Source organism: Meleagris gallopavo, chromosome 8, assembly GCF_905368555.1.
Source record: "Meleagris gallopavo chromosome 8, MGAL_WU_HG_1.1, whole genome shotgun sequence".
Lineage (NCBI taxonomy): Eukaryota > Metazoa > Chordata > Aves > Galliformes > Phasianidae > Meleagris > Meleagris gallopavo.
Genome location: NC_139411.1, coordinates 4,283,067 through 4,306,181, shown reverse-complemented (window position 1 = coordinate 4,306,181; position 23,115 = coordinate 4,283,067). Strand labels below are relative to the sequence as shown.

General features: G+C 47.9%; 1 protein-coding gene across 3 annotated transcripts in view; it reads left to right on the top strand.

The window, feature by feature from the left end:
- Positions 1–223: 223 nt before the first annotated feature.
- The window catches only part of SGMS1 (sphingomyelin synthase 1), a 74,414-nt gene continuing 51,522 nt past the window's right edge, over positions 224–23,115 (top strand). The window contains exons 1-2 of one of the 3 annotated variants that reach the window (XM_085230200.1): positions 224–361; positions 17,019–17,130. The gene's annotated coding sequence lies outside the window, so the exon portion shown is untranslated. Of the gene's footprint in view, positions 362–656; positions 800–17,018; positions 17,131–19,957; positions 20,115–23,115 lie in introns of those variants that run through there. The other 2 variants (XM_010714145.3, XM_019618027.3) reach the window with 2 other exon arrangements.

The following is a 23,115-nucleotide window of genomic DNA, read 5'->3' as shown; positions in this document are numbered from 1 at the left end:
GTGTGAACTGCGCTTCTCTGCTTAGATTCCCCGGGAGGTGAGGCGGAGCCTCGCGCTGGACTCGCCCACCGTGAGGCGGCGGGGCCGCCCGCCTCGCACGTCCCGGCCGCGCGGCCTCGAGCACCCTTCCGAACGCTTCGCCGTCACTTCGGCGGAGCCGCGATTCGCGCGGCCGCGCGCCCCGCGCACGAGATGGCGGCGGGGAGATGACACGGAGCTCACGTGACGCGCCGCCCCGCCCCGCCCGCCGCCGCCGCTCGGGACGCGGAGCCGCCGCCGCCGCCGTGGTCCAGGGGAGCCGCCCGGCAGGCGGCCGCCACCACGAGCCCGCCGAGCCCCGGGGCTCCGCGCCGCCCTCCCGGTGAGCAGCCGCCGCGAGCGGTGGGCCGGCCGCCCCTCTCTCCGCGTCGGGCCGGGCGTAGGCCGGGGGCGTCGGGGACGGGAGAGCGGCCGCCCGAGGAGGGGCCGAGCGGCGCGGCGGGGCCGGGAGCGGCGCGGCGCTGACCCTCGGCACCGGGGGGGGGCGGCCGTTCGATCCCCGCGGCTCTGCGGGGCGCGATCGCCTTCGGCTCCGCGGGGTCCGGTCTCCTCGCCCTTGGAGGCGCGATCCCCCTCGGCCCTGCGGGCCGCCCTCCCCTCGGCGCCGCGGGCTGCCGGCGCGCCGAGCCCCGCGAGGGGACGCGGAGACCCGGGTGGTGTCTGTCCGAGCTCCGGGACCGGGAGGGCGGAGGCCGAGAGCGGGGAGCGGCGGCGCTGCGGCCGGAGCTGTGGGCGCCTCGCCCCGCCGGCGCTGTGACAGGTGGGTGTGCGGCCGGTGCTGGACAGGGCCTGGCGCTGGGTGGGCTGGTGTCTGCGTGTCTGTCTGTCTGTCTGTGTGTGTCCGTCCGTCCTTCCACGTTCTGCCACGTGCCTGCTGGCCCCGCTCCCGTCGCGGTTTGTTGTGTCCTGTGTGGCAGCCTCGCGAAGGAAGGCCTCGGGGCCTCCCGCTGTCGGTGTGAGGTGCGGTGATGGCTGGGGAGCAGGGCTCTGGGTGCTGGCAGGTGAGAGATAAATGCTAGTTTTAAGTACTGATAAGGAAACCACTCCTACCCGGAGAGATCACCTTGATATTTTCCGGGTTCCTGCATGTAGAATAGAACTAAATTCTGCAGGGGAGTCTTTAAACTGTGTTGTGACCTGTGGAATAAGCACGATTCCCAAAGTGCTTGTCGCTGCCCTTTTGGTTTCTACGTGTCAGCCTGGAGACAGCATGTCTCTGTGTGTTACTGGCCTCTAAGGAGAGCATTGACACCTACAAATGTAACAAAAGTGCCCAGGTAACTTTCAGATAGGTATCTGTGAATACCACCCAACTGCTCAAGGCCCGTAGAAGCAGCAGACTCTCAGTAATGCTTCCTATATGCCTGTGCTCTCTGTGTCGTCGCTTCCCTAACCACTCCTCAAACTGCAGCAGGTGCTGCTTTCAGTTACAGGACTCACATGTGGTACAACGAAACCGACTGTGTGTGGTAGAGCCGAAGCCAAAGGAGCTCGGACCCTGAGGATTTTTGGAGCATCAGTGTCCCGTGACCAGTGCTCCCACATTACTGGCAGTGTTGTCCGAAGGATTTGGCATCATCAGAGGCATTTTGCATCCAGGAAAGCAGCACACAGGTGTTGGCATGGGCTGGTGTTCCATGTTGAGGGCTGGAATCTGTGCAGGGTCATTCAGCTCTGTAAGTGAAGTCTCTTTCACCCGCCAGACAGCCGGGAAGAATGCAGGAGAGAGGAAAAGCACAAAACCTTGGGTTCTTGTGTGTTTCATCCCAAATATGCTTTATAGTTCTCACAAACCAGGTTGCTGGAAGTTTGATTTTGGTTGTTAAAGTTAACATCCATGCGAAGGAACTCCCAGGTGTAACTAGTTTCCCTGTGCTGTCTGTAGTCCGTTACAATGTAAGCAAATAATCAAATACCTGAAAATCATCTCTCCTGTCCGTAGGCTTTTCTTGTGCCTGTGTGTGTAGTCAGAAAGCGGCAGGATTGCACAGCACCTTGCAGCAGAGAAGCAGGGAGGGGTGTGTGTGTGTGTGTGTGTGTGTGCAGCTTGCTCTTGAGCTATCTGCAGAGCATGCCGGGCAGCAGGTCTGCAGGACACAGCTCTGGCTGTTGTAGTTTGAGGTACATTATTAAGCTGCTGGTATCTCTTCCTGCCCAGCGTAGCCCACACCATCATTTCCTCGAGCTAAAAAGAGCACTGCATCATGGAGCCTTAGAGGTTTCCTCGCTGGTCCATTAGTGGCTTAGCTCAGCTTTGCCTGCGCTTTATGCCATTAAATGTCACTTGCAAATTTAATGCTGGTAGTGCTGAGATTTGTTCTTGTGGAATTTAATGCCTCGTGCTTGGATTTGTTAAAATGGCAGGTTGAGACAATGAACTGCTTGGGTGGGAGAGTATTGAAACGCTTGCAGTTGGTGTTTGGGCAGATCAGAGGGAGCCATGAACAGACAGCTCAGGTTTCGAGGGACTGTCTCCTCACCCAACTGCATTTGCTAATCATGATGTGGTGACAGCTGGCAAGATCCAGCACGATGGAGGTCCTCGTGCTCAGTGTCTTTGCAGGGTCACTGCTGGCCCTGACTTAACCATATATATTTCTTTGAAAATGGTGCAGGATGCAGCACCTTTCTGCCATTCCAGTTAAATTCACCACTCCTTCTTCTGTTGTTCCAGGTGGTGGTGCAGAAGGGTCAGCACCAGGGCTGGTGGGCTTTAAACTCTGCTGCGCTGTCTTCAGTTGTCTGATGTATGGTTTTATTTAATGCGTGACTGCCTCTTGCTTGACTGCTACATGCAAAGTGTTTTTGTAGAGGGCAGTGCACAGAATTTAACATTTTCTTTATTCTTAACCTTAGCAAAACAACCAGGGATTAAATGGAGAAACAGTTTGCACCACCTACAGGAGGCCTCAGCACCTTTCCTAAGGCAGAATGTTCAAGTACTGCTCTTGGTTGGAAAGGATTCACAACAGTGGTATTTCCTGGCTTGTCATAGCAGCATAAACCCATGCCTCCGTAGATAGAACCGTGCTTTTCAGAAATTTTGCCTTGGACTGATTGCATACAATCTCTCATGTCCACACGTTGACCTCCTGCCACAGAGATGGCATTTCCTGTACTCTGCTGGCGTGAGCTGTCCTGCTGCTGTCAAGTGAAAATGTACCACGCAAGCTGTGCTCAGCAGCTGAGCACCATGCCAGGCTGCCAAAACCCTGCTTGTATGCATGGGACAGGGTGCTGTGTGTGCTAGGAGGCTTGGGTAAGCTGCATGGGGCTGGCTCTGCGTCTGTATGCAGGTGGGACAGTGCTGTCCAAGCTGAGCTGCAGTTCCTTGAAATCACACGGGATGCTGAAGTTGGATGGTTGCAGCTGGAGTGCTGAGCAAAGGTAGTGTGGGGATAGCTGTGTGCCAGGGAGAAAGGAGTACAAAGAAACTACAGCAGAGTGAGGATGGGGAGGAAGGGGTGGGTGTGAGCACGTGGAGGCCCCTGGTGGGAAGGCCTCTGTGAAACACCTGGACAGAACGTGGTGGTCTGTGTCCTGCAGTACCTGAGGGATGCCAGGGTGGATGCTTGGTCAAAATGTGGTTATACAGCCACGCTGGGAGAGATTTTTATTTGCCATAATTTAGCAATTTAGTAATATTTAGCTTAGGGTTTCTTATCTACTTGCTTTGAAACAGCACAAAAGCTGTATTTTGCAGTGATGAGCAATTACCTGCAAATTAAAAAAAAAACAACTTGTCAGATATTGCTTTTGTTTTTATGCACGTATAATCTCCTATTTCAGTCTTCTCTCTTTTGAAATACAAATAGATGCTTTATCAAAGGAGACTTTAGAAGGAGCACAAAGGACATTTATAAAATGTGGATTTTTTGCATTCTGATACTTTGTTCAGCATTTGTTGGGGAACGTTTGCAAGAAAACATGTGTCTGCACTGAGAAGTCAGAGATCTGTACATCCTGATGTCCACAGGCATATGTAGTGTTGCTGGGAGGGGATGCCAGTGGTGACTGGTGTTTCCAGGTGGGGCTTTGGAGGGCTCTGAGCTGAGGGTTTTGCTGTTACAGCCCCTGGTGCTCCATTCATCCTTGCACACCGCGTTGCCTGGCATCGCTGTAGCTGCCTGCAGGGAACTTTCTTTGCTGCTTCGTTGAGTGCCTGCCAGTCTTTAAAACCCCTCTGTGCTTCTTCCCATTAGACCTGAGCTAATATCACAGAGCGCTCAGCGTGTTAAGTGTGGGCTGTTTGCAGTAACTTTGTAATCCCTTACGTGCTGTAATTGCTTTAACACTGTTTGTAGCTGGACGTGAACAAAAATACAAAATAATTGTATGCGAAAACATCTTTTGGCTTCATTGGTTGAGATTTCATTTGTTGGCAGTCAGGGAATCTTGTTTCTGTGTTCAGAACAGGTTTTGGTCTTTTCATGTTCATAGCCTAAACGCGGAGTGCATCCTAAGAAGTGTAGGACGTCTCTATGCTCCTCCAGGCAGTTCCACGTAACAGCTCCATGCTGATGTTCAGCCTGTAAGATGCGCTGCTGTGCCACTGAACTAGTTACCTCTGCTTGCAGACTGGATAATAACCCTTCAGCCAGAAACTATGCAAGATGCGCAGTAGGGAAAGCGCTCGTCCTGTCATCACTGAGCTGGGACTGCAGGGATGCTGGGTGTGCTGATGTGCATCCATAAACTCGCCTCACTCCATTCTAGATGTCGGAAATAGCATCCCACAGTGGTGCTGTGGCACCTTGACTGGTCTGTCTTCTAGGAAGGGCTTGACACCACTAAAGCCAGGTCTAGTAGCTCAGAGTGTTTTTATATTTTTAAGTGGGGATGTCACGCTGACCGTTAGCAGACAAAATGGATCACCCTCCACCTGTCGGGTGGCCCTGAGCCAACCCCCTTCTGATTGGGATCAGTGTTCCATTGCTGTGAATGAGGTGTGCTGGATGAGGGCAGCACTGCTCCTCCAATGGCAGGCTGCAGGGAGCCCTCTGCAGAGCAGCACCCAGCTCACTGCAGAGACCTGCTGGGTGCTTGCACCCCGGGTGTGTGCTTCGTTCCCACAGCTTGAGCATGGATGTGCAAGAAGGAGAGGGGGGAGAGGAACTCCATGATCAAACAGCAGCCACGTTTGCTGAGTCAACATATCTGTCCTTAACCACAGGCACAAAGACCTACTGATGAGACCTCAGATGGCAATAGAACCTGCTGCTACTCTGGGACCTTTTGCAGCTACCCAGGCTGCTCAGCCTCTTTGCATACCTCACTGTGCTAAGCTGTTGCTCAGCTGTTGGGCTGTTATCGAGCACCCTGCAGGGCCGTGAACTGCCCTGCCTGTCGATGTGGTTGTCTGGTTTCCAGGGAATGTGGGAGGATGCTCAAAGCCTTCTTCCTTTAGCTGCCAAAAGACAACAGCATGTGGAGCTGTGAGAGAGGACCTTGCTAGCAGGCACAGCTTTCCACCCCTGGGGCAGGAGAGGAGAGCTGGTGTGGCTGCTGGCTGGAATAAGAGAGAAGGAGATGGTCCAGTGGAATTTGCAGTTCCTTGGCAGGTCAAAGGGCTTGTGGATGGAGGGGTGGAGCAGATTCCTGCTGCTGACCCTGAGGTGGGGTTGCTTTGGAGGTCTCTTGCTGGGGATGGTGCTGCCAAAAAGCAGGCTGTTGCTAGATGCAAGGCCATCTGAGTTGTGAAGTCTGTGGTAAACGTGGTTTCTGTGGGAAGGTTGTTGTACTGCTGGTATTTCTGAGGAGCTGGTTCCTGCTGGTGCATATATTTGTTTCTTATGTTGGGGTGACCAACTCCCAAAATACTTCCTTCACTGCAAATATCAGTGATAGGTCTGGAGGCAGTCGCTGGAGTGCTATACAGAAATGGGCAGAAACGGACATTTTCAACCATGTTTGTTTAATGTGATTTTGCTACTTTGTGGCACCAGGGCTCTTTTTGGAATGAAGTTGGAGTTAACCCTCAGGAACAAGGCACTATGGAGGGAATTCAGGGTTTGTGGTGTGTGTGGGATGTGCTTTCTGCTGGCGGTCCTTGTCCTAAACATGAGGTTTCCCTGTGGCTCCAGCAGCTTTTGGTCTCTTTACAGAGTTTCCTGGTTGCTTTAAGGGATACAATGTTTTGTTCTGGTCAAATTTGCAAATACATCCTGGAGCTCATTTTCCTTTTTCCTGCCAATTTAGTGCTTTTGCAGCTTTCCTCAGTCAGTTGGGAAAATCATTCCTAAATCATTACAACTGGAAGAGGCCGTTTGGCATTTATTGACTTAATGGAAAATTCGAGTAACAGTTGCATGACAGGAGATGGCCTCTGAGTACTGGCAATGGTGTAAATGCCAAAGTGATGTTTTCATTGTTGACAAACCCGTTTGGAAAGCGCGGTGAATCCCTCAGGTCTGTGCAGCAGCAGCGCAGCCCTGCAGCGATGTGTTACGGGAGGGGACCGCAGCAGGGAGCTCCCTATTCCTCCTGCTCCACACCTCACCTCCCTCAGGGAACTTCTGTCACAAACCACAGCTTGGCAGCTGGGTACGGCATCAGAGTTCTCCGCAGCAGCTGTCAGAAAGGAGAAGGAGCTCAGGCTTTGTCAAAATACGAGAAGCATGGCAAAACTCTCCAGAGTGCGAAAGCATTGAGGTTGCATAGGAAACCCAGAGTGAGGCTATGCACTAGCAGGCTCATTAAAGTATCTTGTGCCTCAGCGCAAGCTCTCCTCTCCAGCAGCTTCCTGTACTCCAGAGATCAAGTATGCATTGATTTACAGTGTTACCAGCGCCTTTGCTAACTTCTGTATTCTCTTACTGTAGATTTCTTTGCAGAGCACCACTCGGAAGTCACCTGCTCCAGCCACCTTCTCCAACCCCAGCTTGTTTAATCCTCCTGTTTCCATATTAAGCAAGAGGCAGCAGAGCGGTGCGTGATCTAGTTGGTGAAGCTTGTGGCAGGTCCTTTGTGAGCACCTTGTGACAGCAGGAAGCCATGTGGGAAGGTGACATCCGAGTGAGAGCGTAAATCTTGTGGCTGCAACTCTGGAATTGCTGAATGCAAGCAGAAGGTGAAGCTAATGTGACTATGTGTGACATAGAAACATCTTGTTCTTGGGATTTTTCGATCCTTTTGGCAGCTGCTGTGCCCATGCCATCCTTTCTTTACTTTCTGCTTCAGATCCAGAAAGGAAGATCGGTTGTGCAAAGGAATGGGTAACATGATAGCATGTCCTCAGCTCTCCTTCCCCTCACACCAGCATTTGCAAGGTGGGGAGAGGTTTCTGGTCAGCAAAATCTGGGAAGGTGGAGCTGCTCACAAACTCAACTGTGCTTCTCTGTGCTTGTAATTAAGTCAGCCTCCAAATTAAAAAAAAAAAAAAATATATATATATATGTATATATATAGGGTTTGAAGAAGACATAAGCGCTGTACGGTTTCTCTCTGGGGAGTGTAACCTTTGTAAATCTTTGCAACTGAAGGGAATACATTTTTCTCTTCCTCCATCTGCAGTGATGTGAAAAGCTAATGAGCTGGTATACCACTGATTTAAATCAGGGCCTGATAGGTACCTGGCACTGGTTGTTTGGTCTGTGGTGGATGGGTGACTTCACTGGAGGAAACCAATACATATGTGTTGTGGGCCATTGTCATTGTACAGGGTTTGGAGCCTGAGCAGAAGAATGTGAAGGGACAGGGAGCCTGAAGGTCGCTTCTGAGCTGCATCCTCTGTCTGCTCGAAGATTGACATGCAAATTCAGCAGTACCAGGCAGCTTTGCATATTGCTCTTTGCACTGATTCCAAAGCCTGAGGCCTCTATGGTTTTTACCTTGTCCCACTTTCAAAGTGTACTGCAGCCCTGGTGCTATTTGCATGCCTGTCTTGGTTTGGTTCAGAGCGAGGCTTTTCGCCCAGGGTGCTGTAAGGCAAGTCTCTAGAGATGAAAAAAAAAAAAAAAACAGTCTCTACTTTTTCTAAGATAGCAAGGCTGTGGTGAAACCTGGAGGTCCTGTTGGTAGAGGAAGCCTGCTTTCCTGACCCCAGCCGTTGGAGGTGGGGTCAGCCCTTCCTTTCTATTTTTGGTTTTACTGACACTGTGCAAAATTTTGTATGATTTACTGCTTTTGGTTTTGTGCCTCAGGAAATACTGCAGATGGCTTTGCATGTTGCTTTTAAACTGATTTGGTACTTAGTGTGCCTTGTGCTAACCAATTTTGTCCCTGCCGTAAGAAAAATAGCCAAGTCTGGTTTTATTGCCGTGTAGCGGTTGTGATTTACTCTTGATATTGTATCTTGTTAAATGCCGAAATGGAAGCACACTCTTTGGTATTCTAGAGACTGAAATTATTCTGAGCTTTGGCTCAAACTGAGTTTTCACAAAATCTGTGGTTAATTCTGCTTGTTAGTGCCAGAAGTCTCATCAGGAACCCTCATGGAGTACCCATTTTGTAACCCAAAATTGATTCCAACCTACTTTCTTTGTTACTTTCATTTTTATGCATACTGAATTGTCTTGGTGTTACTTCTTGCAGTTCCTGCGTGCCTGAGGTCTCTGACCACAGAGTGAACTCCAGCTTGTGGGTGAGACCCAAACTGTGAGGATCTGTGCCTTGATTAGTACCTCACAACAAAGGAAATGGCTTACCAAACTGCACAGCTTTCTGCACATAACGTTTTTGACGGTGTCAAAGCTTGCTGTTTTATTGTTGTCATGCTTCACAGGATCTGCTAGTGTTTTGTAACATAAACATACTAAAGTTTATGGTGTTGTTTTGCTGCAAACATACATCTAGTGAACTTAGCAGAAAAGCATTTCCACAACTTCCATATCACTTTCTTAAGAGATGGACTTCTTATTTTTACATGTAGTCGCTTCTACATTTGCAGTGCAGTTTGAGATAAGCCCCTTGAATGAAGCCACCAATAGAAGTGATGGGCCAACAGCAAAACCGCAGCCCAAGGAACCGTGCAACTGGAGCTATGGGACAGAGAGCCTGTGGAGCTCAGTAAGGACTGGGTACTGAAAAGTGCCTTAATCACAGAATGGCCAGGGTTGGAAGGGACCTCAAAGATCACGAAGCTCCAACCCCCTGCCACATGCAGGGCCACCAACCTCCACGTTTAATACCAGCCCAGGTTTCCCAGGGCCCCATCCAACCTGGCCTTGAACACCTCCAGGGATGGACGGGGCATCCACAGCCTCTCTGGGCAACTGTTCCAGCACCTCGCCACTCTCATAGTGAAGAACTTCCCCCTGACATCCAACCTAAATCTTTCCTCTCTCAGCTTCAAACCATTTCCCCTCATCCTGCTGCTGTCTACCCTTTCAAAGAGCTGACTCCCCTCCTGTTTGTAGGCTCCCTTTAGGTACTGAAAGGCTGCAATGAGGTCACCCCGCAGCCTGCTTTTCTCCAGCTGAACAGGCTGCTGCTGAGACAGTGTGGTGGGGCCATTGTCGAGATCAGGAACCAAGTATGTGGGGGCATGCCATCTTTAAGTGAAAAGGGCTTTCAGCTGGAAAAGGAGGTACTTTCTTGCAGCTTTTGAGCCATAACATTTTAAATAGTCCTGTCTTCCAGTTCTGTAACTGAGGGTGATTGAGTTGTGTTGAATTGAATGTTCTGTTTGAAAGTCCTGCCCTGCTGACTGTCATGATTTTGTCTCTGATGACTGATGTGCTTAATTCCTCATCTTAAGTAACCTCTGAAATAACAAGCTAGGGACAGATGTCTATTTATAAGGTAGTATGAACACTGTAAAACTTCAGTGCTAACTTCAGTGCTGGTAGCTAGATTTCACTTTTGCAGTTAAACTGGGGGTCAGGCTGCAGGGAAGCTCCTTATGTTTTATGCTATTCTGGTTTTGCAGAGCCACTTAGTGGGGAAGATCCCATAAGTTTTGTTTTAGTCTCAGCAGCAGAAGGGTTTTCCTACCTTGATCTCCTCCTAACAAAGGGACCAAGAATGCAGTGGCACCCTTTGAATGTCTTGTGCTTCTCTCTTCTTGCTATAACAATTTATAAAGGAATTATTATTATTGTTCTCCATTATTATTGCTTCAACTTTTGGTTTACTGTAATTTTGTTTTTGCAAAATATATTTTACAGCTAGGAAGGCTCAAGGAAGAAACTTTCTGGCAGTATCTGTAGGAGTTGCATCTCTTTACTGTGCAAATGCTGAAATCTAAATCTTGCTTTCATATCTCTTGGAGCTCAAATATTTTTGGATAAACAAAGCATTTCACATACTGTATGAAGGCACTTGCAGGCTGCCCCCTCCTGGAATGCAGCCACCAGGAATGCTGCAGGCGAACAAGGAACCCTGGCATAGCTGAGGGCTGGGAGTGGGCCGCCTGGGGCAACATGTCAGATGCAAATGTTCATTTTGATCAGAGTACTACAGCCCAATCCATTTTTTAATGTGAAAAACTTCTGTATCCTGCACCCAGCTTTGTTTTTGTATGAAATGGCTGACAGCAATCTTTTCTCCCCCAAATTGTCACCAAATATTGCTGCGCAGCAACTACGCACAGCTAAGCCACGTGATGTATTCCTTCAGCATGCTCGAGGAGTGCCATCTTGACAGCCTGATCAGGTTCTGCTCTAGAAAAACAGACCAGGAGTGGTGGTTGGGAAGGGGCCTGGTGAGTACAGTTTAGCACTGGGTACTTGAAGACATGGGTGTGCGCTCATCAGGATCAGTCGTGCTGCCGCTTGTGCTGCTTGAGGATCTTAGTGCTGCCTCTTAGGAATGGAGGAGGAGCCTGTTTCTGTATAATTTTTCTTGTGGAGGAAACTCACATTTCTGGTATTTGCTGTTTTGTGGGAAGAAAGGTGTTCTCAGACCTCTCCCATGTGTTATTGCAGCGTGTTCTCAACCTGTGGATTGTAACCTGGCTTCTGTTTGTGAGGGATCTGAGGGGGAAAACCAACACCTTGTGACAACTTAAAAAGTAGGTAGTGGTGTGAACATACCTGCTTGAATCTGTGAGTAGCCTGGAAACCAGAAATGGGGATTCCTTTCCACCCATCTGCTTGGGAGGTGGGAAGCAGCAGTGAGTGGAATCCCGAGCTGCACACCGTGGCACGTGGGCTCCCCATCAACACACAACAGACATCTTGGACTCTTTGCCAGATGATGTTGTGGACAGAGTTTTAATGGAATCAAGGGGAGCTGAGCAAATATTTGGATAAGATAGTCCTGAAGGGTTCTAAATACAGACTTAAGAAACTCCCCTGGCTGAAAGTAATCAAAGGCTCAGAAGGAGTCAGAGTGCATGGCTCAGCTGCTCCTATGCCTTGGTTGGGCTGGCGCAGTGGAACAGTTGTGAGCTTGTTTTGTTACATGGGGATGGCAGGAAAATAAAAGAACCGAAGCTTGTGGTGACTGGTGACAGGGCTAATAATAGTAGAGATGAATGCCAAACTTGGTGCCTCATAGCAGCACCAAAAGGAATCCCTGCAAAAAGTACTCCCAGATATCACACGCATTGGCTTCGGCCTGGAGGAGCTGTGAGAGCAATACTTTGTGATTTTTCTAAGCTGGAGGTGGGAACAGCTCAGGAGGAAGAGCTTCCATTTTTCTGTTTTACAGCCTCTGATGGTGGAGCTTCCTTGGGCGGCGAGGTGAAATCAAAAAGGAGGCAGAAATGGGGTGGTTGCTCAAGCACTGTGTATGTGGCACTGTTAGCTGTTCTGTGCTATCATGATTGTCTCGTAAATCTGCTCTGTAGAAGAGGCCCACGTACAAAGTATTGAACAATATTTTAAAAGCTAATGCATTCATCTTTAAGCCAAGAAGTCTCCCTTATGAATTTTATGTAAATGTTGCTAACAGCACATTTTTGAATATTCAGAAGATCTTTAACTGCTGCAATAACGTAGGGAAGGCTGCTTGGAAGCATTTTTGATATGGGTAAGTGGAGAATGCTGATGGCTTTTTTTGTTTTGTTTATTTCCAAAAAAGTCCCAGCACATCTGCTGTCCTGTTAAGTAGCCCTGGCCTCTCGGCTTGAGAAAACTATTGGCACCCAGTAGTACTTCTGGAATTGAATGCACTGAGTGCCGTGCACCCCGTGTTCTTGCTGGGTAGCTGACAAAGCCGGCATTCAGTCACACTGGAGGATCATGTTCCCAAAAGTGAATCTGAACTAGCATTTTTAACCCCGCTGGAGCTGAAAACCAGCACAACAGGTCTGGTTTTGTGCTGCACTTGTTTCTTTTAACCTTTCCAGGTTGCAGTCTGTAACTGAGCTCATCACAAACCCAACCCCAAGTACTGAATGGTAGGTGGTGTCACAAAGTCCAGTAGAAACATTGAGGCCTTCTGTTTGGAAGGGAAAGTGATGCCTTGCTGTTTTGTATCAATGCAATTTTGTATCAATTGTAAGGATGCAAAGATGAGACATGTTCAAAGGTCTGCGGTTTTCAAACAGGTGGGAAATGGAAAGAGCGAAGTTTAAAATGACCGTAGTTTGTTTTTGAGTCAGCTTTACCTCACACCCAAAAGCATTCCTTTCATGAGCTTAGTAGAAATTCTGATGCACAATATTGCTTTTCAGTGGAGGTGAACCATTTCTGTCTCCATCCCCTTAGCCCCATGTGGCCCACGCTTGGCATGAAGTACTCAGCTTGCAACCAGTCTCCCTTCAGTTTCAAGCAGGCCAAAGCAAGTACAAACCAACGGAAAATGATCCAGATGAGCAGTCAGTCACAGGTTTGGTGGGTAGAAATAAGCAATATTGTTCAAAGTGGTTGTCACTACTGACAGAAGATGGGGAAACTCCAATCTTTTTACTGCATGTTCCAAGAGCAGCAGCTTCCTTGTTGCTAAAAGCTTTGCAGTGAACACACTGCATGTTACACAGAAGGTCATGAAATGAAACAGAGGCCTGTAATTTCCTGGTTGTTTCTGGGGAAGAGGCATGTTATCTTTTTACGTAGGTTTCCGGATTGCAAGTTGAGGAAATCCTTGATGGGTTTGCCAGTATTCAAGGCGTCTGCATTTTGGAAGCTTGTTTAGTAGCAGACAGTGCATCATTCAGAAAGCTGTTATCATAGAATCGTAGAATGGTTTGGGTTGGAAGGGACCTTTAAGATCACCTGGTTCCAACCCCCTGCTACAGGCAGGGACACCTCCCTCTAGCCCAGGTTGCTCACAGCCCCATCCAGACTGGTCTTGAGTGCTTCCAGGGATGGGGCATCCACAGCCTGGCTGAGCAACCCTCACATAAAGGATTTCTTACTAATATCTAGTCTAAATCTACCCTTTTCCTGTTTAAAACCATTTCCCCTTATCCTCTCACTACCTGCCCTTATGGAAAGTCCCTCCCCAGCTTTCCTGCAGGCCCCTTTCAGGTGCTGGAAGGCTGCTATAAGGTCCCTGTGGAGCCTGCTCTTCTCTAGGCTGAAGAGCCCCAGCTCTCTCAGCAGGGTCTCACCCTGTTACAGCAGAGTGCCTGGAGATGAGCATCAAAGCTGGGACTTTTCCAAATATTGATTCAGAAAATATGGTCTGTTAAATATTGAGACCTCGTGTTTCTGTAACATGTGGTAATTATCTAGGCAGGTCCACTCTGAATAAAACACAGAATATGCTGAAAATTACCAGGCTGAATTAGTTCATATGTTCTCTCTCTCTCTTTTTTTTTTTTTTTTTAATGTTTTTCAAAGTGGTAATAACTTGTTTTATTGTAATTAACTACTGTTAGTTTCACTGAGAGAGGAATGGTGATGCTGGAAACAGTTGGAAGAGACCAACCGTTTCATGGGAGTGGGATTGTTGTTTCTGGTATGCTTGTGATTTAGTCCTGTACGTTGTGACCTAAAAGGAAATCCAGGCAGTGGTCAAAGGGTGTTTTTGGGGTCTGGTTAGTTTCCAGTGGATGCTGACTCTTCTGCCTATGACTTCTGTGTCTGCTGTAGTTCAGTAAGGGACTTAAACATTTTGGCCTCTCTACTGGTGTTGACACTTCTAAAAGCCATGCTTTGTTAATAAACATAATCAAGATGTGGTGGTGTGTTATTTTTGCTGGCGTTATGCAGACTGGAGTACTGGGTGTGCAGATGTCTGAGCTGTGAGAGTGAGCCCAGTTGTGTCCTTTCACAGAAGTGCAGAACCATTTAATAGCGATGGAAGCGCTTGCTGCAAGCATCATCTTTTGTTTTATCAGATCTCTTCAGGGGCTCAGGTAATCCTGTGAATAAATCTTGCTGCTTCACAGGACTGTGTTGCCGTCGGTCGTAACACTAACAGCTTTCCTTGGCTTTTGGGAAATTAGGGCTGGTTTTTGCAGCATGTTAACTGCTGTGCTAATTTCTTCCCATGCAAAAAAGCTGACGGGGATGTAACACTTTGAGCAGTGATTAAAAATCCGGCGCGTGGCAGTGGGCAGTTGCCTCTAAAGCTTCCTAAAATGGAAAAAGGAGCCAAAATACTTTGCCTTTTTACAATACTTTGCAAACAAAGTCAGAAGAGTAAATTGGATGTAAGCCTAAAATATAGCAGCAAGATGGCTTTCCCAAGGAGCAGTTGGCAGCTGGTTAATCCAACCTCTGCCGACGTTCCTGATGTTGCTGTTTGTGCTGGAGAAGGGTGTAGGAACAGCCCACTCGCACCACATTTGTAGTGCTGCTGCTTGCGTGCACTTGTTGGGTGGGAAGAGGAGAATCCCCGTTTCCACATCTTCATGTCTGTGCTTTGCAGACAGAGCTGACATACAGGACAAGGAGGAATTCTGTGGCTTTGAAAGTGGCCCGTAGTTACAGACTCATGCTCTCTGAAACTGTTTCGGCTGTTGGTTCACTTGTAGTTCTGCATGGATGATCATGGTGGTAGCATTCACCTGTAAAACATTTGAATGTTAATGGAAGGGATTGCAAGTTCTTTCTGGAAGTCCTGCAGCATCTGCAAGCAGCTGTCTATTTAAATGCAATAGTTAGGAGTGCAGGTTCAGCTCTGAGCCTGCCTGGAGCCTGAGGTGGGTGTGCATGCACATACCTGCTGCTGCAGTGCATTGGGTCAAAAGATGTGAAATGGTGCATATAAGGTAAATGAGCTTCACGGGGTGTTTGAGTACCATGAAAACAACAGTATCTCTTCTTCATCTTCAGAAATCAGTAGTGCCAAAACCATCAAAAATGCCCCCTCGCTGATGTTTCTGGGTTGCTGCAGATATTAAAACCAAGTGGTACCACAGAGTTGAGCTGTCAACCCATGTGCTGAAATGGAGGTGGGCTTCTCTCATGCCATTGCAGCTTGCTTTTGCTTAGCAACTCCAGAAGTGAGCTACTTCCACAGAGAGGCTGGAGCGTGCCTGTGGGGAGCCAGGTGCAGGGCTTGGCACCTGTGGCCCCACAGCACAGAAGCTGTTTCTGCTCTGGGAGGAGCAGGAGATGGAGGAGCTTGGTGTGCCAGCCTGGCGAGTTAGGTGAGGGAGGCCTTAATTTGTGAAAAGCACACAGCGTGTGATGCATTGAATCACCAAGGCTGGGAAAGGCCTCCAAGATCAAGGATCAGTTTGCACAGAAAGTACTGCGTGGCTGTGTGTGTGCCACAAGCAGGCAGAATGAGCTTTATCAAAGCTTGCCACAGCTCTGTCACCACTGCAACTTCAGAGGTGAATGGAGTTTAGTGTTGCTGTGAATCACTCCTGCTTTCCTGTATGTAGCTGGCTCTCAAATATCTGGGTTTATGCTCCGTTGTAAGGATCAGTCTATTCTGGAGGAGCAGGCAGACTGTGCTGGGAGCCTTGTGCCTGGATGCAAACAGTGTTACAGCAGCTGGTGAGTGGTTTCCAAGCTTTGCGAAGCTTGGCAGGTGAGCATGCAGTCAGGGAATACAGTGTGCTTGGGAGGGTCCCTGCTGCTGGGAGATAAGGCTCAGTGACCCGCAGAAATGGGGCTGTCCTTACTGGACATGTGTGGGTGGTGCTCGGGTCAGCAGGTACCCGATGGCATGCTGCCATTGTCTCCAAAGTGCTTCCATGAAACAATCTTGAAAATGAGCCAGGAACATCATGTGAAATCTAAATACAGATTTCCAAGCAATCCTACAGTCAAACTGGGCAGAAATCACTGCTTGCTTTCTGGTAGGGGGTGGCTTGTGTTCAGTTCTGCTTCAGCAGGTGGGATGGAATTTTTCCCCACTAGTGTTTGGATGGAAGTGTCTGAGCAGCAGTTCTCTAGCGAATGTGAGGGGAGCAGGGCCATCTGTTTCTCTTATCTGCACACTGTGCTGAGCCGGCCCTGCCTTCTTGCTTCTTGACAAGTGGCACAACTCCAGTCTCCCCATTCTGGTCTCTCTCAAAAGATGCAGGGCTGGATGATAAGCACATTCCTTCCAGTCCTGTCTGCTGCTGCCAGCCCTACCATTGGCCTGTGCACAAACAGGCACAGATGATGAGAGCTGAGCGACTGAGGGACTGGGAAAAGACCATTGTGCCACCCTTGGAGGATGCTGGTCGAGCACGTTTTGGTTTTACATTTTGTCTTTGCTTTGGTGTGAGCGCTTTCTTCAAAGTTAACTTGGTTAGCTCGAAGACCACTACAGAAAGCTTTCAGCTCTCCTCCTGCACTTCCTTTGTGCCAGCTCAGCAGTTACCTCATTTGTCATTCCTGGTTCACAGCCTAGGTGACTTTACCAGCTCCCCTCAGAGAGTATTTGGGGATATATTTCCTTCCAGCCTTTTCTCCCTCCACGCAGTGCCGTGCCCCACTGGATGGGGGGCTGGAAGTGCTCCAGACCCCTCTAGATGCGACAAATGCTGCTATGGACTTGTATGACACGGCAATCCTCTGTTTCCATGTCTGTGGGGAAATACTCTTTAAAATAGCTGCCTATGTCAGGGCAGTGCTTTACTGTATATCCCATCTACGGGTAGATCTTGAAAGAATCTTCATGTTACAATCCCCCTAATATTTTTAATAGGAAGCTGGCCAGTAGCCCTGCTTTCTTAACGTGCAATGACTTGTTTTTTACAGCGACCCTCTGAGGACGTGAGCAGCAGCCAGCTGCAGGTTTTCTGGGCTGTCATGGTCACAGCGAGCTTCTAACCTGATGAGCCGAGTGCTTTGCACAGGAAAGCAATTCCAGGTAAGCAAGTAAATTTTGCATTTCGTACGGTTTGTGTTTTGGAGCAGTATAATTTTCAATATGTTGTTTACTGTAAACTGATACTAAATGTGACCTGGATTTGGATGCATCTCTCGTTTTGGACAAAATGGATGAGTATCCATTTTGGTTTGGATTAATCGTTTTTTGCATGTGTGCCAGTGGTGTGCCTTCGGTGCTGGTAGCAGCTTGTGGTCCTCACTGGGGTGGCTGTAACAACTGACTTCATGTCCTGCAGCTGCATGGCACTGTTTCTTTTGGCCCTCGTACCAGCTGGTTTTTCTGAGTGAGCCTTCCATTCAAAATCATTGCTTGCTAGCAAATGTAGAGTGATTCAGTCCATTTTCTGTTAGCTTAGATATTGCTTGTGCCAGCCTGGCAAGCTCCATTCAAGAAAGCAGTCCAACTTCAATACTGAATTGTAAAATCTTAGAAGTCAACTGAAGGATGGGTTTGGTCAGTCCCTTTTCTTTCCAGTTCAGGTCAACTAAGAACAAAACTTCAGAGGATGTAGTTTGTGTATAAATACCACAAAAAGACTACTTGAAAGGCAATCTTTGCCCCTGTGGTTGTTGAAATCAGAGTGATCTATAGAGTGGATGAGACAGACAGGTGGAATGCCTGATTTCTGTTCCCATTTCTGACTTCAACATAAATAAATTGACCTGCACTGAGAAAAATAAACTGGGCGTCTTCCCTTTCTTGTTGCTTGTTGTTATGGTTTTTGTTGTTGTTGTTGTTTTTTCCCCTTTCAGTAATGCTTTGAAGCTGCCCAAGGATTTGTTGAGGGGCATCTTTTAAGGTTCGTTTATTGTTGCGTTGGGTTTGATCTGTGCTGAAAGGCTCCATGACTAAGAACTGGAAAATGAAGGCAAGAGCTAACGAACTGTAGAGATGTTTGAGAAAGAATGTGGTTTTTAAAGCAGTTATTTGTTGGTGTGTAACATGAGCAACTAGCACACTGAATGAAACAAGGCATTGGTGCCCACTGCCTTTGGCTAGGAAAGTGCCTTTTCTCTAGAAGCGCTTGAAAATGGGTGAGACTAAACCAGCTGGTCCTGAGCAGCTGCTGTGAAGGATAGAGCAGAAGAGCAGCTCTCTGTTGTGGTTCTTCCTAATCCAGTTGTAATTCTCCCTACGAGTGCCCTGAGCAAACCTGGTTTTAGGAAAGCTGGGTTTAGCCCCTCTCCTACCACAATCACAGGACAGTGTGCCTGTAAATCTCAAATGCTGTAGAATAAATGTTGGGTAGTGTTTCCATAGCTACCATCAACAATACGGTCAGTAAACAGAAATAATGAGAAAAATACTGTGACCTAAAATCAAAGCTGCTAAAAAGGGGGGATTTGTGTGTGTGTTGCACGTAAGGCCAATTGTTCTGGGCAGGAGTTATTCTGTCGTTGCTGCTTTCTGAAAGCTGGCATCTATGTTGTGGCTGTTCTAGACATGAAACCCGAGGTTGTTTTCATCAGTCCTGAAAAATTCCTACCTTTGCTTCCCCAGCTGTACAAACACTGAGAGCTGAAGGCACTTGTGCCAGACAGCAGAAGCTCCTGTCGCTGTATTGATTCAACCTTTCTTTTCTCTGGGTTCAATACACAGACTGATGAATAATGGGGTAATCTATTACTTAAGTTGATTGCAGGCTTAATAGGGGTTGAACATACGTAGGTGTAGTGCAAGGGCTGCTTTATTCCCACCATCTGGGAAAAATTCAAACCGAGCACTGTTGGAGATGCAGCATGCCTTTTAGTTCATGTTGAGAAGTTCCTTGCAGACACCCGGATACTTCCGAGGTCAGATTTGTGTGCTTGTCTCACTGTAAGCAGTGTACTTTCCAGTGCTGCAGGGTCACGAAATACATAGGTGGCTCCTTGCTGAAATCCAGGGGTCTAATATGGAAATGAAGGTACTGCTGGCTCTCAATGGTATTTCTTTTGTGAATCAGTCCCAAAAACATCCCTTTCCTCAACTGTTAGCTTTGCACAACTCGAGCCTTAAAATAATCCAGGGAACCTCTTGTAGAAACAGAACCCGTCCTTCAGCTTGATGCTCAACTCGCTTGCTGAATTTCTCTTAAATTGAAACTTGCTCTCCATGCAAGTAAACGATTGCTGGATGTGAGTGTAACAGTGACTAATGCAAGTAGGTATTACGGTGTGCAAAGCAGTATTTTAGGGCTGGAACTTACTTTGTCTTAGTGAATTTTGTTGAAATGTACTAATGCCAGATATGCTGGTACCTACTGCACGTAACTCCGCAGAACAGAGCCTCAGGGTACTGGGGTCACCGTGTGTGATGGTGGGGGATGCTCTCAATTTTGTATTTGTCTTTCTGTAAAGATTTCTGCTGAAGTTGCCTGTTTAAAAAATGTGTATGCATATAGCTGGGACTTGAAATGGTTGAAATTAAATTCCAGCACAGGCTAGTTGGTAGTTAACAGCCACGGAGGGTTTCAGCTTCAGACCGACGTGTAAAAAGCCCAGGGAGATGTCAGGTGCATGGGAGATGATCTCTATGAAAAGCGCTGTCGGTAGTTTCTGGGTGTTGGCCTGCACACGTGAGAGCGCCTTGGGGATAGTGATTAGTCATGTAACTGCCTGCAGATAGGTTTTCTGGTGCAAATGGGGTTTCGCGGTGCTGACGTTTAGGCGATTACTTTGCTGCCAGGAACGCCTGAGCTCGGAGCTGCTGCGTAATGCTGTCCTTGCTCGCTCCCTGCAGTGGCACCGGACCAACCTCCAGGAAAATTCTTCTCAGCTCTGCTTCGCTCCCCTGCAGCCCTGCCCCTGCTTTTCCCATTGCACGCAGGCTGCGTGCGTCTGAACTGCTGTGCGAGTGGAAGCAGCGAGTCGGCGCAACAGGATTTGCAGGTGGCTCTGGTTCTAAGTGGTGCACGGTACCCAGCAACACTGGGATCTGATCTGTGCAACTGCTGCCTCTGCCACACTGTGCACCGGGAGGGGGTAAGTCCCAGAGAGGAGGGATGGTTCGTTATCGTGGCAGTAATTGGAAAACAAAGGTTTAACTTGAGCTTGGAGCAGGTATTTTGTGCATCATTTGCTCAGATGGATCTTAGTTGACCCTGGTAGTTTCCCTGGCCTTTGCTGCTTATTAAATAGCATAGCTGACTCTTGGCAAAGGAGCACCACGAAGCAGGGTGCTGTCAGCAGTTTCAGCCTTGTTTTAAGGATTTGAATGAGGAAACGTGGGGCTTGGGAGAGGCAAAGGGTGCGACAGCAGGAAGTGACTGCAGTTTATGGAAATAAGCCACACCTGCCTGTAGTTAGTCCCTAATTTGTAGAGTGCATCTTCCTGCTCTGCACTCTGTATGTTGCTGTGTTAGCATAGAACTGGCCCTCTGTGCTGGCTCTGAGTTGCTCTGAGGCTGTTTCATGGCTTACAGGAGGTAGAGAACAGGCTTTCTGTCCTGCTTTGTGCCCTGTTTCCTCGTGTTCCTTTTGGTTTTTCCTGAATTTCTCTTAAGGTTCCCAGCTTTCTGTTGGGGTTTGACATCCCATCATGGGTAAGCATCAAAACTTCTGGTAGCTGCCCTCGTGTCCTGCTTGTGGAGTGGATGTACAGGTGTGTGTGCTCCATCTGAAAGGCACCCAGTGACAGCTTCATGGGAACTTTTTTCAGTTCCTTTGGAAGGAAAGGCTGAGCATGAACTTGGGGCTGCTGCCTGTTCCCCCAGCTCTTAGCACGCAGGTAAAATTTCAACTGGTATGTTACTAACAGCAAATGTTATTTGGGGTTGAATTCGTGCTGGAAGTGGTTCAAGATGGGTGTATTTGATTTGATGAGGGGAGCACCATCTTGCTGATCTCTAATTTTATATTGTTGCTGCCTGGCTGTGAGTTAGGATTGCAAAGATAAAGCAAGCTAGGCTTGCAGTTGCGGGAAACTTGTGTTCGTTCAGAGCCTGTCAGTTCATTTGCTAATGTTTTTCTGTGTTCTCATGGATTTGTAATTGGAAGAATTTAAACAAAAAGGCTTTTCCTAGCCTTCCTCTGCTGTTCCTGTTTGCATTGAATAGTTGAAAGGCTGTCAGCAACTGATTTGACAGGAGATTTGCATGCAGTTCTTAGGAAACCAAAATGCTTTATCTGATGGTTTTTGTTCCATGGCGATAACTATATAGGAAAGGATGGGTAAAGCATTTGGTATTAAAATGCTGAAGGGTGCCTGTCCCAACTGTTAAAGAATGTGTGTGTCCAGGCTACAGCCAGGCAGGTTGAAATGTCATCTTGTGTGGAGCGTGCTCCTGCCTCTAGGTTCCTCCCTGCCTTTTCCTGGGCCGCAGAAGCACTTTGTTTCAGCCACCAGACACAGATGTATTGTTAAATTCCCCAAGCTTTGCTAATTACTTCTTGGAAAGCTCCTGTAAATACAGCCTTGGGGACTCCCTGACCTGTACAGCATGTCTGGAAGGGCAGCTGGCAGCAGAGGTGAAGAACTCGCTTTGCACAAACACTTTTTATTACTCAGATATGTTCAGTACTCCTAAAGCAGCTTCAGCTGCTTGGTGGAAGCTGTTACTGATCCAAATAAAGTCGATGTCCTCTTTAGCCTAAAATCTGGACAATCTGCATCTGACAGCATTGTGCTGGTTTGTCTGGCTCCCTGTTCTGAAACTGGTTGTCATGCACGAGGAGTGTTAAGGAAGCCAGAAGCAGCTGTGAAATGGAATGCAGTAGGAGGGTGAATGCAGACTGACAGGTCTGGGCACAGCGGTCAGCAGGGAAAGCACACCTCTTATCAGCTGTGGTACCTCGCTTGCTCTTCCTCCTGATGTGTTTTATTTTCTGTGTTTTAGTCTTCTGTGGAGTTTCTGTGAGCAGGCAGCTGAAAATTGGGAATGCAAAAGCACTGTCTCTGGTTTTGCATTGTTCTACAGTTTTTGCTAATGCTGTCCAAACTCCCAGAGAGTTTATCTGGCAAACCGACTGCTAAATGCATGATCTAATTCCCAGCCAGTGCTGTGATCTTAAATATCACTGTGCATCACAGGAGTTACTTGAAAACTGTTGTGTATTCCTCAAGCTGTCAGTTGTCTTTCGGCATCCTCTTTGTGCTCTCTCATCTCTAAACACACCTTCTGAAGCTCAGATAACTTACCTGTTAGCAGCTATGAGGATGTCTTATCTCCTGCTCCTTACCCATAGCTGTGCTGGCAGCTTGAAAGCTGTTTACAAAGGAGATAAAGCAAGGAGCTGTGTTGTAGTTGCTGTAACCGCTGTTTCTCTAAATATTTTTTTCATACTACAGCAATATTCAACACGAGTTCGTGTGTGTGTTCAGTGAGGATGTCAGCTTGCTTTCAGCTTGCAAAGCTGGCGTGTGATCTCTCTGTTAGTAACCTTGAAGGACAAATTAATGGTATGGGCACATCTGCCAAAGGTGAGGTCCTTAAACTACTCCTAGGTGTGAAGCAGTGCCTACGAGGTAGATGTGGGGGCTGTTGGTAAGGGGGGATGCTCCAAATTGCGTTCAGATGCTGTAAATGCTCTGTTTTTGGAGCAGCGGTGGCATAGGTAAATTGCATAAGGCATCTTAAGATAAATGCAAAATAGCAGTTTGTTTACAAAAATACAATTTCTGTCCCAGCTTTCCCCAAAGTATTCTGTTGAGAGGCAGTTTGTATAATGAAGAGACAGCTCATCAGATTATTAATAGTGTTATCCGTTTCATTCTGAATGCTATGTTAAAATAACGAAATAAAGGAGTATAGTACAAGGATAATGAACTTAGCACTTTTGTGTCTGTTAGTTGGCTAAGTTCTGTAGGTTTCCGTTTTACAGACTACATCAGGCAGTACTTCAGCAGCCGGTGAGAAAGGCAGCTTGTCTCTGCGTGGGGGGGAAGTATGTGATGTGCTCAGCTTCCTAACTCAAATGCACCACTGTGTGCACACAAGTGCCTTGTAAAAAGGCAAGCGGCAAGAGCAGATGAGAGTCATTGTTT